The following is a 19,164-nucleotide window of genomic DNA, read 5'->3' on the forward strand; positions in this document are numbered from 1 at the left end:
TTGGGGCACCCTGGTGGGTCAGTCGGTTGAGCATCTGACTCTTGGTTTTGGCTCAGGTCATGATCTCATGGTTCGTGGCTTCAAGTCCCACAGGGGGCTCTGCGTTGAGGCTGCCATCTCAGGACAATACTTGACCGTATGTGGCGTCACTTCTTACGGATGAGCTGGGAAGTGGTTTCTTGAGATGGGATCCGCGCCTGGTGAGGATGCTGCGAAGACCGTCGAGATGACAACAAAAGCTTCCAAGGACGACATAAACTCAGTTGATGAAGCAGTGGCAGGGTTGGAAAAAAAATTGACTCCAATTTTGGAAGAAGCTCTGTGGCTAGAATGCTTTTTCAAACAGCGTCACATGCTACAGAGTAATTAAATTGTCCGTGAAAGGAGGAGTCAATGGACATGGCAAACCTCACTGTGCTCTTGTGGGAAGAAATTGTTGCGACCACCACCCTGATCAGCCGGCAGCCATCAACATCAGGGAAAGACCTCCAGCAAAAAGATTATGATTCGCTGAACGCTCAGATGATGGTTAGCATCTTTTGCCAATGAAGTAGTTTTAAATGAAAGTACGTACACTATTTTTTGAGACATGATGCTATTGTACTTGGTAGATGCCAGTACAGTGTAAACATAGCTTTTACAGACACTGAGAAACCAAGATACTCATTTGACTGACTTTATTGTGACATTAACCTTACTGTGGTGGTCTGGAACTGAACCCGCAGTATCTCTGAGGCGTGCCTACATTCAGGAACGGGGCCATTTGAGTGGAAGGAAGTGAAGAAAGTGTTACCATCCCGTGTTACCGACATACCAAGTAAGAGAGCCTCGTACCACTTTATCATTTGTGTGTGTGTGTGTGTGTGTGTGTGTGTGTGTGTGTGTGTTTGCCATCAAGGGAAAACTTCCAACTGCGTTCAATTTAGAAACATCTAAACAGCAAACAAAAGTTTAAAAAAGTTTAAAAAAACAAAGAAAAAAGTTAAAAAAAAAAAGCCCCACAAAATCTACAAAATTGGTTGCCAAATTTAAACTTTCCTAAACTCATCTATGAATTTCGGGCTAATCTACTAAAAATATGATGAAGTTTGCATGGGGTGTTGTTTAGGGTTTTTTTTTTTTAATGTTTTTTAAAAAAATAGTCAAAATTTATCCAGGTAAATATTAAGTTACTTCTACAGACTTTCAATACCTGCTTTAATACACGTTTCAAAATGGCACACAAAAATTCTCATGCCGTACAGAAATGGCCTTTTTTACTGCAACTGTCTGCATCCAGGCCAGATTTCAGTGACGGTTACAGTAATAGTGGCCCTTTTATTTAAGTCAAAATGCAATCGTTATATGATCTAATTCTCGAAGCCCCCTGTGCTGTGAGCTGAGTCAAACCTGCAGGAGACCTTGGATCCCCGAGTCCTCACGGTGTGATCTTCCTCGTTCCTGGGGGGCCCGACGACCCAGGGGGCCCCCTGACACTTCCGGGCTCTATGGGCGGCAGAGGGAGCAGCAGGAACAGAAGGGCCACTTGGGAAAGGCTGGCAATTGCACTTGATGTTGGCCAGCAGGTGCCTGTTGCAATCACCGTATTTTCTTAGCTCCTCCAGCTTTCTCTTGGTCAGCACAGTGCCACCCCGCCTTCCCGAGCTCTCTTCTCACGGAAGAGGATGCCCTGGACGCGGCAGCAGGTGTTTCTCTCCAACTCTTTGCAGACGTCTTTGGCCATCTTCTCGCAGAGGCCGCGAATCTGCCACGAGGCGCGCCCATTCTGCGCAGGCTGGACAGTTTCTTCTCGATTGCCACGCCGTGCGTCTCCTCCCCAAACAGCGTTCTCGGAGGCGGCAGGATGTGTTCTTGATATAACTCATGCAAAACTTGAAGCTTTCGCTTCAGCCGCTGAATCTCCCTTTCGAGCTGTGAGTTTTCACGCCGCAAAGATGCCTCCTCTATTTGGAGACTCGTTATTTACCTTGTAAGCTCTTCGTTCGTTTGCTTTTCTTCCCACACTTGTCTGGCGACTTCTTGATGTTCCCGGTCGGAACTCTGAAGGGGCGCGTTGAGGCCAAAATCACCAGCGACAGCCTTCAGGTCACTTGGGATGGATGGACGGATGGACGGGGTGATCGCCCTTTCCTGCTCCCTCCTCTCTTCAGCCTCCTCCCAGTTCCCGCCATTTCTCGCGTAATCTCGGAGGAGAGGAGGCAAAGGGCTGGCCTGCTCCAGGCTTTCTTCCCCCCTCCTCTTGTCCTCTCTGCTTCTCTCTTGGAATGTCCTGGTCGAGTAGCTCTGGGCTTTGTGGAAAATGAGTGTCATCAAGAAGATCGTCAGTTATTTTCTTCCTAACTTGCCCTCCACCCTTCTCCGATGCTCTTAGGATGGGGCTCCCCCCCCCCCCCCCCCCCCGCCGTGACTTGGAAACGTTGAGGAGGCTGGCTCTTCTGGGCCTGTTTCAGGAACTTGACAGTGTCCCGAAGGGACGACCTGCTCAGGTTTGTATCCGTTGCCGACAAGCACCAGATTTGTAACGCGGGGGGACAGGCCTCCACCCCGCGCAGCCTGAGCGCGTCATCGGCCTGTGTCATCGGTCCAAGGTTCTCCCTGCCTTCTCCACAGACCCCCACCGTGGGCGGGACACCTTTGGCCTAGTGCCTTCACGCTTCCTGTCGTGTGTCGTCTCTTGGCGACCAAAGCCGGCACCACAGTTCGTACCGGGGTCGCCCGGGGAAACACGGGGTGTCTCAAGCTCCCAGAAATCCCCAGCAGCGCACCCACGGCTGCTCTAGGATTAGCTGGAAAGTGGGTCCGGTGGTGGGCATCCGGCCCTCCAGGGCCGCGTGGGGCTCCACGGCTCTGCCTCTGAGTGCCAGCGTCCCACGGGCCACGGCTGACCGCTCAGAACGCTGCGGGGAGTTCCATCCGTAAGGTAAACAGGTGCCCGGCAACCGGGGCAGATCACTTGCGCTGGGGGAGGGGAGGCCAGCCGGGTTCTGGAAAACGGTTCTCTCTTAACTTGGCTCTGAAGTAGACGGTGATCTCACTTCCACAGGCACTGCGGGAGTGGGAAGGGCTGATCCCAGCCTGAAGCTCGGCCACTACAGACCCACCTGGCCCTACAGCAAACCTTGAGCATCAAAGCAGGGCCAGGCCATGTCCCTCTCTGTGCACAAGAACAAGTCAGGGCAGAATAGGGGTGGGGGTGGGGGCTCTTCCTGGATGAGGCTCATTCTCCTGGTTTAAATTTTCCTTCTGCTTTAGGAACTTGCGGTGCCATCCACAAAGGTCTCAGGATCGTCCTCCTCCGAGCCTCCTTCTCTCCTTGTGCGTAGTCACTGGGGGCAGGCAGGGACCCACGACTGAAAGGTGTCCCCAACGGTATTAACTAAGAGACCAAGATTCCAATCCTAATAACTCACGAGAAAGCAATTGGAATTGACAGACTCTTTCAATTTCATGGGTTTTCTGTGGAGAGAGCCTGTCTCTGTTCAATCCACGTGTTCCCGGAAGGGGGTGACCCTGCTCCAGGATGACATAGTGATCTGGGCTCCTTCCCTCATGTGGTCCTCCCTCTTCAGCCCACACCTCCCTTTATTTTTACTCAAAATTTTCTAAGGCTTGCTTTGCCAAGGCCTATGGGACACAGCTGATGGTGCTTGTCACCCCAATGTGATTGTCATAAATCTTAAGCCTTTCTTCTGGATTTGGGGTCATCGACTCACCTCTATTTTGACAATAATTTCTTGATAGCATATTTCCAAAACGAGATCACGAATCCAGAATACCAGGAAGGTTGGCTAATATGAGCACCTATGTATTCTGAGCCCATGGGGCCAGGCTAAGTAAGTTTCGACAGATCATAGTATGTACATAGACAAGGAAAAAGTACCAGTCAAGATGGGGGAGAGAGCAAACTGATCATGAAGTGAAGACACCTTTCTTCTCTCCTCATTTCATTTCCTCTCTAGCTCAGATTTCTGGTCATTTCCACAGGAAAGTAGTTGTCAATAACACTTCCTTTGGTTCACTGAAGTACAACATTCAACGTGGAAACAAGACGATCAGAACTTTTTCTAGGAAAGTTTAAGTGTGATTCAGCTTAAAAGTGAGATGGGGTTATAAACGTTCAATCCCTAGTCACCCTCTTAGCTCCAGAAAAGAGATGGGAATATTGCTTTTTCTTGCACTAGATGGCAATGTTTCTCTGCAAACCAAACCACATTTGCTGGCTCTCTGAGAGGCTGGCCGACTCCCCTAGGGGGTGCCCGAGGGCTCCCAGTAGCGTTCCTGACTCCAGGAGACAAATTAGAAGTGGTACAAGCTTGTTTGGGGCCAGAGACAGGAGTGCTACCCTGGTCTCCAGAGGCTTAGTTAGAAGCAAGGAAGGGAAGACAGCGACGGAGGGAAGAGAAGAAAGGGAGATTCGATGACAGCAAACATCACAGTGAAAACACAATGGGGAACCAGGTGTTTTTCTGAGCAAGTATCTTTGGACCTAACTTTGGATTTGAGAATGGAGCTTGCTTTCTTTCTCTTGGATGTACTGCATTCCTGGGCTTTCTTCACTCGATTATGTTGGCCAGAATCTTAAATGATAGGCATTGGGTCTTAGAAGGACTCAGCTAGGGGTCCGCTCACCATAAAATATGCTCACTTTATCATGCCACTGTGCCTTCTAATTCAAAAAACTTTCTTCTAGCACATTTCTGGTAGCATTGCCACTTAAAAAAAAATTTTTTTTAATGTTTTTATTTGTTTTTGAGACAGAGAGAGAGCATGAGCAGGGGAGGGGCAGACACAGCATCCGAAGCAGGCTCCAGGCTGTGAGCTGTCAGCACAGAGCCTGACGTGGGGCTCGAACTCAGACTGTGAGATCATGACCTGAGCTGAAGTCAGACGCTTAACCGACTGAGCCACCCAGGCGCCCTGTAGCATTACCGCTTTTATCAATGGATATTTATGGAGATAATCCCACATTCCAAACATTGTGCTAGCACTTTGGTAGGTACAAAGAGGTACTTGGTAGGTGGTGAAGAAGTACTAGTATTTTACTGCATCAACACGTGGGGTCAGAAGTAATGCAGTCAACCCCCCATCTATGAAGGGGCTATATTTAAAAATTTTTGGAACTCCAAATACGTTTTCTAATAACATTTTACATGGTGGTTCGTTTTCCAAATTAACCCTTAATATTGCTTCATATTTTATCATTTCCCCCCATCAGGATATTATCAGGGTAATCTATGGTTGTTACCAACAATATAAATACAAAGAAAAATATTGTCATCTTCCTCAAGTCCATCTCCAGAGATAATCCCCGTGACCGATATTTTTCTCTGTGTATTATAAAAAAATTGTCATCCTTTTTAATTATCAGAAGCATCTCCTTTCGTCAGTAAAAATTCTTTAAACCTGTGAACTCTAGAGAGGGGGTGCCTCATTTGATTTCTTTTTTTTTCTTTTAAGTTTTAAAAATGTGTTTATTTCCTTTTGAGAGAGAGAGAGAGAGAGAGAGAGAGGGTGAGCGGGGGAGGGGCAGAGAGAGAGGGAGACACAGAATCCGAAGCAGGCTCCAGGCTTCAAGCTGTCAGTACAGAGCCCGATGTGGGGCTCAAACTCACGAACCACGGGATCATGACCTGAGCCGAAGTCGGATGCTTAATAGACTGAGCCAACTGGGCACCCCATGCCTCATTTGATTTCTGACCTCAGTTTCTTTCTCTGCAAAGGGGAGGTAAGAAGAATCCCTAAGACACAAGATTATCCATAAAGGAGGTAACACAGGTCACGTGCTTGCCATAGGGACAGGCGCATAGGAAATGCCCAATAAATAGTAGCTTTAATGTTGTTATTACCATTATTATGTAAACCTTTCTCGTATTACAAAATGAATATTAAAAGTTTGAAAAATTCAGAGGTATAAATAGCATACAAATCACATGTCATCCCGCTACACAGAGATAATCATTGCTAACCTTTCACATTTGTTTTTAAAGATTTTTATTTTTTTAAGTAATCTATACCCAAAGTGGGGCTCAAACTTAGAACCCCGAGATCAAGAGTTGCATACTCTACTGACTGAGCAAACCATAATGTTCACATTTTTAATGCTTATTTAAAAAAAAAAGTCCTTGGGGCTTCTGGGTGGCTCAGTCAGTTGAGCGTCCGACTTCGGCTCAGGTCATGATCTCGCAGACTGTGGGTTTGAGCCCTGCGTCGGGCTCTGTGCTGACAGCTCAGAGCCTGGAGCCTGTTTCAGATTCTGTGTCTCCCTCTCTCTCTGCCCTCCCCCGCTCATGCTCTGTCTCTCTTTCTCTGTCAAAAATAAACATTAAAAAAAAAAGTCCAAATGGGGATCATACTGAATGGTTTTTTTGCTGCTTTTTGACTTACAATCTAATAAAAAAATCCTGATTTTATTGGCTGCAAAATACATTATTGTACAGATGTATCGCAAATAACTATTTCCCTGTTACTCGATATTCAAATGCCTTCTGATTTTTTGCTCTTATAAATATGATGTGATAAATATCCTGGATATAAATTTTCATCTGCATGTGGCATATTTCTCTAGATCAGTGTCATAGAAATGGAATTACTGAGTCGACGTGTATGAACTATTTTTAAATTCTTGATGTACATTGGCCAGATTCTCTTTTGAGGGTTTAAACTGATTTATGTTTCCACCAGCCTCGGTGAGAGTGCCTGTCACTTTAAGTATCCCCTAATTTTCAACTTTTGGCTACTTTGGAAAGTAAAACATACAATCTCATTTCACTTGGCATTACTTTGATGGACGATGGGGTAAGACTTCTTTTTGTATTGTTCCTATTACCGTCCATCCGCCCTGTGAAATATCTTTTTCCTTTGTCCATTTCCTATTGTCTTATTTTTTAAAAAGGCAACTTGTGTTAGGCTTTTATATAATACATATACTGACTCACTCTCATGTTCATAGTAGTTATCTTTCATAATTTGTAATTTATCTTTTGTTGGACTTAGAGTAGAATTTTTCAAAGCTTAATTTATTTATTTTGAGAGAGAGTGAGTGTGTGTGTGCGTGTACACGGGAGAGGGGCAGAGAGAGAGAGAGAGAAAGAGGGAGGGAGGGAGAGAGGGAGAATCCCAAGCAGGCTCCCTACTGTCAGCAGGGAGCCTGAGGTGGGCTCGAACTCACAAACGGGGAGCCAAAATCAAAGGTCAGATGCTTAACCAACTGAGCCACCCAGGCGCCCCTGAGGGGGAATTTTCTTATGGAAAAGAAAATCTGAATTTGTGTGAGCCATACCTGTCTTATGTGTGTATGGAGTGGGGGTGAGTGTCTCTTTTTGCTTTTATGCTTGAACACATTCTCCCTCACCCAGACATCAGGTTAAATTTTCTTCTGCAATTAAAAAGTAATCTGTGGGGTGATGCTTTGAGACTGTGTGATCCTCCTGTTCCCCCAGCAAACTTGAACCATTGGCTTTAGTATTGAAAAAGTAATACATGTGATACAAAAGCAAATAGTAAAAAAGGAAATACGATAAAAATAAGTTCTCTTCTTCCCCCGGTCTTTCAGTTCCCCTGTACGTGAACGTGTACGTGTATATACATGTATTGAGTCAGCTAATGCTTCCTGTTTCTTGTGTAACTTTCCAGAATTATTCTAATATACAAGAGCACGTGTGTGTGTGTGTGTGTGTGTGTGTGTGTGTGTATGTTTTACATAAGGGAAACATACTATGCATATACATTTGCATACATGCATCTGCACATGCATTTGCATACACATAAGGGAAACATACTATGCATACGCATTTGCATATACATTTGCATATATGCATATATGCATTTACATAAGGGAAACGTACTTTTACATAAGGGAACCATACTATGCATCCTGTTAATAAACCGGGTTCCTTTCTTAACTTTCCTGAAGTCAATTTCTTATCATCAAGGGTACCTCAGGGTTTTTGGTGTTTTGTTTGTTTGCTTGTTTTTGTTTGTGATGACTGCGCAAAGTTATGCTGTAGGAAAGATGTACGTTTATTCGGTCCATTTCTAACTTTAAAATTTTTTTTTTCAACGTTTATTTATTTTTGGGACCGCGAGAGACAGAGCATGAACGGGGGAGGGGCAGAGAGAGAGGGAGACACAGAACCGGAAGCAGGCTCCGGGCTCCGAGCCGTCAGCCCGGAGCCCGACGCGGGGCTCGAACTCCCGGACCGCGAGATCGCGACCTGGCTGAAGTCGGACGCTTAACCGACTGCGCCACCCAGGCGCCCCCATTTCTAACTTTAAAGTAGACTTTTGCAAGCTAGCCTGGGGATGGGCCGTGGATTCTCTTTACTTTTCTGTGGAAATAGATGTGTTGTTACCGGGAGCCTCTGGAGCATTTCCAACCCCCCATGACTCGGTAAGCTTGCGGAGGCCATTGTTTTTCTTCTCTGCTGTATTCCCAAATGTCTATCACCGGGATATAAATTAGCCTCTCGTGCCCCCTAAACTTCTCTTTTTCAGCCCCCGTCTTCAACTGGTAGCCCTGAATAGATGAGCCCTTTGACAAATCTCCTCTCCCTTGCCTGGCTGGAAGCTTCTGTGTCCTGGGCAGGGAGTGTGGTAACTTGCAGGTGCCCGGACAAGTGGAACCATTAGAGAATTGTTAACAGCTACCTCTGAGGGGACTGAGCATAAATGCAATTCGATAAGTGCTGGTTGATGGGCACACCGCCGGGCATGACGCCCGGTCATTTCCAGTAACTGCAGTCCCTTGCTCAGCCCGATCTCCACCTGCCACCTATCCTAGGAACGCTCGACGCCCATGACTTGTGACCCAGCCTAGACCCAGGGTCTCTCCTTGCTGCCGATTTGTCACGGCTTCTCATCACCATCACACCCTCACTTCTCTGCCTGCTCGGCTTGCAGGGCTCCGTCATGACATCCAGAGGAAGCGGGGACAGGAGGGACAAGAGCAGTCAGCAAATGGAGGACTTGAGCTGAGCCCCCCGTGGACAGACAACACTGGTGACTTAGTCGGGGGGCTTCACAGAAAGTATTTTCTCACTCTTCTGGAGGCTAGAAATCCAAGGTCAAGGTGTCGGCAGAATGGATGTCTTCTGAGGCCTCTCTCCATGGCCTGTAGGTGGCCGCCTTCTCCCTGTGTCCTCACGTGGTCTTCTGTGTGTGTCTGTGTCCTAATCTCCTCTTAGAGGGACACAGAGTCCTACTGGATTTGGACCCACGCTAATGACTCCACTTGAACTTAATGAACCCTTTAAAGACACTCTCTCCAAAGACAGCCACACTTTGAGGTTCTGGGGGCTAAGACTTCAACCTATGATATTCAGGGGGACACAACTAAGATGGAAACCTTTGGGAAGGTGTGGGGAACAAGAAGGATTTGCCAGGAAGAGAAATTGTGCCAGTGAACCGCCTGGCGGAGCGAGCAGGGTGTGGCGAGCTCAGAACCGGAGGAAGGATTGATTGGATTTGGGGAGTGCTCACCCTGGACAGGTGAGCAGGGGTGGGGGTGGAGGTGGGGGCGGTACAGCGGGGAGGGATGCGGCTGGGGGCCAGAGAATGGCGGGATGCCAGGACTTTTTAGGCAGGGTAAGCTGGTCTCATGTTAACGGTCCTAAGAGAGGACCAGAGGAGGTGGGGGAGGAGACAGAACGGGTGTGGAAAGAATGGTAACTGGACGGAGAAGCTAAAGACTGGAGAAACGGTTTGAAGAAGGAAATAATAACACTCGGAGACAAAGGGCGAAAGTGCTGGAGAAGGAAAAGGGCAGGCATTTTCTAGCTGAGAGACTGGAGTGTGGCTGGTGCCAGGGGGCAGGAAGCCAGATGGGGGTTCTCTGTTTAAAAGCAATCTTGGAGCGCCCGGGTGGCTCAGTTGGTTAAGCGTCTGACTTCGGCTCAGGTCATGATCTCACAGTTTGTGAGTTCGAGACCCGAGTCGGGCTCTGTGCTGACAGCTCGGAGCCTGGAGCCTGCTTCGGATTCTCTCTCCCTCTCTCGCTGCCCCTCCCCCATTTGTGCTCTGTCTCTCTCTGTCTATCAAAAATAAATAAAATGTAAAAAAACATTAAAAAAAAAAGCAATCTTTACCCTGTTAAACTCTTGCTTGTCAGAACCACAGAACTGGAGAGTTGAGAGGTGCTGAGAGGTCATTTAATCCACTCTCTCCATTCTGTCCACACGGGCTAGGCCTGTTCTATTACAACTTGCGTGCGGCCATCTCGTATTTTACTGTTTCTTCAGAATGGGAGGTCACCAAGCCCGTGGGAAGAGTATTCCTGGTTAGCTCGCTACACGGAGGGGCTCCCTCCACCAGGAGAGGCGGCCTGGGGCCTGGCGCTCTCCCAACAGGTACCGACCGAACTGGGAAGAAGAAAGGGTACCCCGGATGAGAAAGGAGGAGGCCACAGGCATTCAAGACAAGCAGGTGCATTTCCCTCCAGGGCCCAAGGCTGGCGTGAACCTAGGTGCTCACCTGGTGTGCCCGTCACCCGTGGGCTTCCGCCCCCTCTCTTCCCCATTCGGGAGCTGAACTGGGAAAGGTGGGGAAAGCCACATCACTCCTTGGCAGACGGGTGGAAGGGGCCCCGAGCCACGGTGTCCTAATGAACTTGGCAGAGACGGGACCGCAGAGAGACGTGGCCCTTCCCCAGGCTCTGAATTCTCCCCAGGAGATTGCACAGCTCTCCTGTATTTTCTTTTTGTCACCAGCACTGTGCTCCAATGCAGTCAGTACAGTTACAGGTAGCAAACAATCGCAGATCCTACGAGCTTCCTCGTTTTCCTTCAGAGCCTTGGCCATCCGCCAGACTCCCCCACTGCGAACTGAACCCAGCCGGCGAAAACCGACGGGACATTTTCAACACATGTGTTCGTGCAAAACCGCACTTCTTTGCAAAATGTTGCTATTGTTTTCTGTGTAATTTGATAGCTGTTGAAATATGGTGGAAAAGTTTCTGAAGCTCAAGGAAGCAGCCGTTTCGATTATTTAAAATACTCCTGTGCTCGTTCAAGTGGATTTGGCTAGGGCACTAAATAAATCCCACAAAGGGTCACCATTGGATGTTCCAGAGGCCACAGGTCTATTCTCTGTGATCCATGAATGTCCTTTCCTGCCTGCAGCTGAAAATGCAGGAAATTTGTTTTCAAGTTGTGCCACAATGTAATTTTCCCAGGGCAAATTTACTTCTGCGACTTGTTATCTACCAAGTTCCATAGAAGCCAATCACCCACAGATTAAGACTACAATTAAAATGTGTCTTGTAACTTGCTCTATTAGTGAAGCAATTCATGAAGCAAATTCTTGTTTCAGTTTATTTCAAAACCATCCCTGGTTTTAACAGTACTTTATTTTATTTTGTTTTATTTTATTTTATTTTATTTTATTTTATTTTATTTTTTTGCATAAGATTCAAGTAATAATTGACATGGAGAAATAGCACTATTTTAAAAAGCCACTAAATTGTAAAGAAAATGAAAACTGGTAATAGAAACATAGCTCAAATTAATTTGGGGATAATATATTAATTTAGTATACCTTCTCTTTTTTTCAATGTTTTATCTTATTTTCTTTTTTTTTAATTTTTTAAAAATTTTTTTTTAAATTTTTTTAACATTTATTTATTTTTGAGACAGAGAGAGACACAGCATGAACGGGGGAGGGGCAGAGAGAGAGGGAGACACAGAATCGGAAGCAGGCTCCAGGCTCTGAGCCGTCAGCCCAGAGCCCGACGCGGGGCTCAAACTCGCGGACCGCGAGATCGTGACCTGAGTTGAAGTCGGACGCTCAACCGACTGAGCCACGCAGGCGCCCCTGTTTTATCTTATTTTCGAGAGAGACAGAGACAGAACACGAGCAGGGGAGGGCAGAGAGGAAGACACAGAATCCGAAGCAGGTTCCAGGCTCCAGGCTGTCAGCACAGAGCCTGACTTAGGGCTTGAACCCACGAACCGGGAGATCATGACCTGAGCTCAAGCCAGACGTTTAAATGACCGAGCCACCCAGGCACCCCATTATTTTTGAATTTTTAAAAATTAAATAAAAAAAATTTTTTTTAGTGCTTATTTTTGACAAAGAGAGAGAGAGCTCGTGCTTGTGTGCGAGCATGTGTCAGGGAGGGGCAGAGAGAGAGGGAGACACAGAATCCGAAGCAGGTTCCAGACTCCAGGCTGTCAGCACAGAGCCCAACGCGGGGCTCGAACTCATAAGCCACGAGATCACGACCTGAACCAAGGTCGGACGCTTAACCGACTGCGTCACCCAGACGCCCCTATAAACTGTACATTTTTAAAAGCAGAACCCTAAACCTGAAGAATAAAATTTATGTATTTAAAGAAGTGAGGATATTTTTATTTTTACCTGAACACTTTTTACTTGGTTAATTGTTACCTTACTTTGTTAGAGTTTTACAAAGTACACCGGAATCAGAAGGCAAAAGACAAAGAAATAAAAACTTGCATTAAACCTGTTTGTCAAAAGCTAATAAATGGTCGTGCATCATTTGTGTGTGTGTTTCAAGGTTTAGAAAAAGAAATAGATTCGTTACCTGGAGCAAATAATCTGTTTTCACTGATTAGCTTAAATGGCCAACCATGTTTGGGTCACGATTCATCTTTCTTGCCCCCCCCCCCCCCCGCCCCAAATGAAGTGATTAGTGGCAGGATTTGAGCTTATTTTTCGCTGATGGGCCATATAGCTGGGAACACACATTTCAGAACCAAACTGTCGCTTGGATTGAACTACAGCCGAATGCCGTTGGCCTCTGTGGTCTCCAGCCCGCTCTTTCTGCCGAGAGCGAGAGAGCTCCTCCCTCAGGTGGGTCCAGCAGCCTACAGACTCTCCCCACACAGGCCCTGCCCATGAACATCACCCGTCTAAGATGTGGACCCATCATCTCCCGCGGAGGCTGGTTGTGTTGTGAAATGAGCGTAGGCTTTGGAGTCAGAGGGACCCGAGCTCTGCCATCAACTTACCTGGGTGCTTGTCTCTCCCCGAACCTCAGTGTCATTCTATAAACCAGCGCTGGGCAGTACTGAGTTCCTACCTAGAGAGGCGGGAGGGTTGCCTGAGATAACCTAAGAAACACGGCCAACGCGATGCTTGGCACACACTTCGTAGCTACAAAATAAAATACCATTTTACGTAGACGCATAGGCTTCAGATGGGTTTACCATGGCTCCCACGACCTTGGGCAAGACGCAGTACTTCCCCGAACCTCGGTGTTTTAATCCGTAAAATGAGTCCCTAAAGTTCAACCAAGACAGGGGACGGTGGGCGTGCTTTGGAAACGGGACTGCATTAAATAAGATATGCAAACATATCTTTCAACGTGCATTTTTCTTACGTCAGCCTGACAGGCAAGGAAGTACCATTCCTTGCCAAATTCCTAGCAAATGAAGAAACAGGTTCAAGTACATCGCAGTGAAGTCACACAGCTAGGATGCAACCCAAATGTCATAATTATAATGCTCTCCTTAAATATTATACTCAGATACTAATGCTCAAATGTGATAATATTAATACCATACTCAAGTAGTTCGTGATAGCAATGATGCCCACTTCTCATAACGCCATACTCAACTCTTATGAAAAACACTAATACTCGGCTGTTACCATTGTAACACCATACTCAAATATTAGACCGTTATACTACCACTCACGTCTTGTAATCATAACACCGTCGTCAGGGCTTTCTCGTAGTTGTCTCTTTATTCTGTGATTGGCGTTTATTTCCACCTCCTGTCTCTGTCAACCTCCACCTCCTGTGGACTGAAGTCCCTCACGGACAGGGGCAGCTGAGCACAGAGGCCAGGCACTAAAGGCTTAGCCGGACCAGCTCTCACATCTGCTCTGCTGTCATTGATCGAAGGCGGGACAACGCGTGCCTCCTCTCTGAAGACTTGAAGAGCCTGCTCGCTCCAGGCTGCCTGGCCTCCCCAATTCCTGATGTCCTGTGTTCAGGGTTCCACGATGGTTTCCCCATCACTAAGTTTGGGCTTATTGTTTCCTTTGGGAGTAGGCATCACGTTCTAACGAGCGCCCAAAAACACTTAATCCATTCGTTGAAGTGTGCCCCCCCCCCCCCCCCCCCGCCGCCCCAGGTCTCAGCTTCTCACAGGTACAACGTTAGACCCTATGTTAGCCGTTTGCCTTCATTACAAGGTTAACACGCACCCCACAGGAAAGGACCAACGATGCAGGGGCAGGCATCAGCTCTGGATAAACCATTGCGGAGGGATCCCTGTCCGGGAAGAAGCTGAAACTTAGATCTCGGTTTTGAGAGGTCACTGGCTGCAGAGCCTTGCAAACATTTTTAGACATGAGTGACATCTTAAAGCTCAAGTTGATTTCTCTACGTGATATAGTCTCTTCCTACCTTGGGGAACTTAAATCTTTTAAGAATGGACTTCATGCCGTATTAAAGCTCACTTACTGACAGATGGCTGGGCAGTCACGCACAGGAGGAATTCTTTCTCATGAGGGAACTCAGGAAAAAGGTGCAGACTTCACTTGTAGGCAAACAGCGGACCTGGGGGCAGCTTCCATTGCTAGCCAACGTGTTTGAAAATGAAAATTTGCGGGGCGCCTGGGTGGCTTGGTCAGTTAAGCGTCCGACTTTGGCTCAGGTCATGATCTCACGGTCCGTGAGTTCGAGCCCCGCTTCGGGCTCTGCGCTGACAGCTCAGAGCCTGGAGCCCGTTTCGGATTCTGTGTCTCCCTCTCTCTCTGTCCCTCCCCTGTTCATGCTCTGTCTCTCTCTGTCTCAAAAATAAATAAACGTTAAAAAAAAAAAATTAAAACAACAACAAAAAAAAGAAAATGAAAATTTGCTGCGCAGGTGAGGCCTTGGCCAAACGCTGCACGCAGAGGTAGCCGGTTACGGTGGAAGTTGGTTCAACTCTTTTGAAGTTCAGGTAGCAATTCGGAGCCGAGCTCTCGCACCATAAAAACGTTCGTCACTTTTGGTGCGGTAATCAGACTTCTTGGCATCTCTCCGACGCAAAGAATTCGAAAGAAGTTGAACACTCTGTGTTTGAAAATGTTCGCTGGAGTCCTTATGGTCGGTGTCCGACATTTGGAAACGCGCTAATGAAAAACTAGAGACACAGCAATAATAAAAAATACTTGGCTGAACCCCCCCTCCCCCAGAGTACAAAACTCGCATCGTTGCTGTGGTTATCATACAGTTAGATAGGCACTCTAATTAAGGACTAGAAGGGGAAGGAAGAAATATAAGTCACTGAGAGACGTCCTTGGATTTTAGTAACGCTGTGTTTATAACTTCCTATCTCTATGAGCCAGGGGCACCCTTTAGCTCCTCAGAGGAATCAGGATTTTCTGAGGAAAAACTGGTAGAGAGAGAGAAAAGGGTTCCACTAGGCCGCACTCCCTTCGAAAACTCTCAACAATAAACGTGCCTGGACGTTAAGGCACAGCTTTCATGGAATTATGGGTCCACAGAGTTACAAAGGCTGTGAAGGACAGGCCAGCGCTGGTCGCAGAGGCTGGGCCCGGCCGTCGCCAGGCCCCACGTACTGGCCGTTTCATCTCAATGACACTTGTGAAGCGGATCTCGTGTGGAGCCCGGCGAGGTGGGGCCTCCTTGCGCGGCCCACAAAAGAGGGCTGGGCTTGCCAAATGGAATCAGGCTCTTGGGAGGCCGGAGGAGCCTCCATTGTCCTTGGTTCCAGCGATTAAATGCCGGATTAAAGAGGAAACATTCCTTCCCAGTCCCTGCCCCCCAGCCTCGGCTCATCAGGCCCCTTCACGAGGCTCCTTCCAAAAAATATTGAGGGAGGCGCCTTCGATTCCTGGCCCTCACAGCTGACACTGCAGCCCGCACAAAGGGGCTTCAGGAGGTTAATTAAAACCGGGTAATAGAAGGAATCCAAGACCGACACTTCAAAAATGCCACGGGGGCTCTGGGACAGGGGGAAGACATGTGGTGTGAAAGCCACCTCCCAGACACTGCCCCACTCACGCTCGGCCTCGAGCTGGCCCTTGGCTGCTTGATGGACACGAGGGACCACTGTCTCCCCAATTTTTAGCCTTCTCCTGATCAAGCAGCTGTGCCTTGTTGCGCGTCTTCGTCTAGCGAGTTCTAGCTTTTCCAGACGGGGCATCGTGTGTCTGACAGCGTCCTTTGCAGCCTCTCCATCAAACTGACGTGGATATTTCATTCTCCTTCATTACTGCGGGCGTGCTCTCTGGGAGCACCCACACACACAGCATCTTCCAGGATGCCATCAGACTAAGCTGGTCTCTCGGACCCTCATTCTGACACCTGGGGGTTAAGGAAGACGGAAGTGTCGGAAGATTGCGGAGCAAGTTGTTTTAGAAATACTGCCTGGGTGAAAGGGATACAAACAGGAGACCCGTGATTTAATTTTTTTAACGTTTATTTGTTTTTGAGACAGAGACAGAGCATGAATGGGGGAGGGTCAGAGAGAGAGGGAGACACAGAATCCGAAGCAGGCTCCAGGCCCTGAGCTGTCGGCACGGAGCCCGACGCGGGGCTCGAACTCACGGACCGTGAGATCATGACCTGAGCCGAAGTCGGACGCTTCACTGACTGACCCACCCAGGAGCCCCGAGGAGACCCATGATTTAGGTCTAAATATCCATCACGGTACTCACTTGCTTCTGGAAAGGGAAGTGTATTGTGTAGTGCCCTCGAAGCAGGAGTCACTCCGTAAATACACGCTGCGGGGAATCGAAGCATGCACTCTCATGCCCAGTTGCCTGGACTTTGTCGCTTACCACCTGTGTGACCTTAAATAAGTTAGTCAAGGTCAGTTTCTTCATCTGAAAAACAGACGTGGGGACGATGACAATGAGGAGAGCAGTGTTTCCCCCCAGGACTGCTCTGAGGACTAAAAAGATCAATATATGCACAGCGGTTAGACTATCTTCTGTCACAGAATACAGGCTATGTCCGTGTGAGCTACAAAGATTATTATTATTTCTTGTTTTCAGCAAATAAATTCTAAAGGTATTCATAGCATCCCTTTCTCCTACAGTGCCAAAAAGAATAGAGGGTCAGTATGGGTGGGGATCATGCTATTTATTTATATTATTGTGTATCCTTAGGTATAATTCTGGAAAGAAAATATTAGCATATAAATTCAGGAGTTTATTAAAGCACAAAAAGCATAGGAATGCAAGGATAGTTTTATATTGATAAGTTATGGGACAACAACCCATGGTTGTATTCTTGGTGGCCAAAAGAGCTTTTTATCAATATTTAACGGCCATTTGTGGGGCGCCTGGGTGGCTCAATCGGTTGGGCATCCAACTTCAGCTCAGGTCGTGATGTCACCGTTTGTGAGTTTGAACCCCACGTTGGGCTCTGTGCTGACAGCTCAGGGCCTGGAGCCTGCTTCGGATTCCGTGTCTCCCTCTCTCTCTGCCCCTCCTCTGCTCACCCTCTGTCTCTCTCTCTCTCTCAAAAATAAATAAACATTAAAAAAAATTAAAAAAAATTTATCAGACTTTTTTTACTTGAAAAAGCTTTAATTAGGAATAGATCCTGAACACAATAAATTCACATGTGAACTTATTAATTGAACATATTAATTGAAAAACTATCCCAACGCTTAATGGTAAAATGTTAAAAGCATTAAGAGCACTTTCCTATCATTACCAAGGGTAAGGCAATACTGATCACTATGGAAACTATTATTTACTATTATTCTGGAAGTACTAGCCAATGCAATTCGATAAGAGAAACAAACAAAAAGTCTATAAATATGGGGATTTGCAGATGATATGATTCTCTATTTCTAAAATTCATGGCCATCAATTAAAAAGCTGTCGGAAGCAACGAGATCCCTAAGTAAGGTGCCTGGTAACAAAGTTAGTTGTACAAGAACTGACAGGTTTTCTCAGAGTAAATACAGTGGGATGAAATCGATCACCGTCAAAAGCGTTCTGATAGGCTAGACTGATTTCTTTGCTTCTGCAAACTGGCTGCCTTTGGCCTCTGAGCAGTGGGCCGTGACAGGGTGGATTTCTGCTGGAGGAACTGCAGTGGAGGCTTGGACAACAAGGCGATTCTTCATCAGGAGACACCTTTTTATTGCTCCTGGTCACCTGCTGGCAGGAGCTAAGTTTGTCTGTTATATGTGGACCGTGTGGGTCAAATCAGAGTCTTTGAAGTTGTTCAAATGAAGAGGATTAGTCATCGTTCTAGGGAGACATAAAGACTAAGCCAAAAGAAACAGGGTTCATATGGTTTCATGCATCTGTTAACCTGGCTTAGATACATTTCCTTGTTGTCGTATGGGTATTTTATGCACTGTTTGCCTTGAAAAAGTCACAGATTTAATCAATTCTTTATGGTACCAGACCTCTTGTGTCCACAAAGAAAGATGTTCCATCATTATGTTAACGGCGCATCTAACACACAGCGTCAGGACCATCCAATCAGAAAGCTCTTTCTCGGACCGTTACATTTGTACACGAACTCCAAACCCCATGTATTACTTTTAAGCTGATTTTCTGATCTCCTGCCACCAAACCTGACATGTTGCTTTATTATGATTAACTCTGTATAATAGTTTACTTTTTCGTCTCAAATGTGCGGTAAGGGCCGAGGCTATTTTCACAACATTTTTTGAAGCTATGTGGTTTATTGGTATTTATCCCCCCCTGTCAGATATACATTATTCAGAGATGTATTGCCGTTTCTGAGCGCTAACAGTTAGAGAACATAGAACTTGGTAAGTGATAGGAAGCTTTACCCATAAATCCCCAACCCCTAATGCTCCATACCCACTCTGTCTGTCGTATCAGAGGAATCCTGAATATAACACATATGCTAGAAAATCAGAAGTACTCGTTTATGTTGGTAGAAATTATTTTTAGGTTTATTTATTTATTTTAAGAGAGACAGGCAGCATGAGTGGGGGGAGGGGCAAAGTGAGCAGGAGAAAGAGAGAATCCCAAGCGGGCTCCATGCTGTCAGCGCAGAGCCCAATACGGGGCTTGAACCCACGAAGCCACAAGATCATGACCTGAGCCAAAACCGAGTTGGACGGTTTCCTACCCGAGAGCTGTTTTGCAAACCTGTTTTTAAACAGCCACCGCTGTGGTTTTTGTTTTGGTAGTGAGGTATAAAAGCAGGGGCGCCTGGGTGGCTCCGTCGGTTGAGCGCCCACCTCTTGGTTTCCG

General features: G+C 46.9%; 1 long non-coding RNA gene across 1 annotated transcript in view; it reads left to right on the top strand.

Moving 5' to 3' along the window:
* Positions 1-7,095, top strand: part of LOC115523308 — a 30,520-nt gene extending 23,425 nt beyond the window's left edge. The window contains exon 4 of the long non-coding RNA XR_003971697.1: positions 7,085-7,095. This is a non-coding gene — a long non-coding RNA (uncharacterized LOC115523308). The remainder of the gene's footprint in view (positions 1-7,084) is intronic.
* The last annotated feature ends 12,069 nt before the right edge of the window (positions 7,096-19,164 follow it).

Source organism: Lynx canadensis, chromosome C2, assembly GCF_007474595.2.
Source record: "Lynx canadensis isolate LIC74 chromosome C2, mLynCan4.pri.v2, whole genome shotgun sequence".
Taxonomy (NCBI): Eukaryota; Metazoa; Chordata; class Mammalia; order Carnivora; family Felidae; genus Lynx; species Lynx canadensis.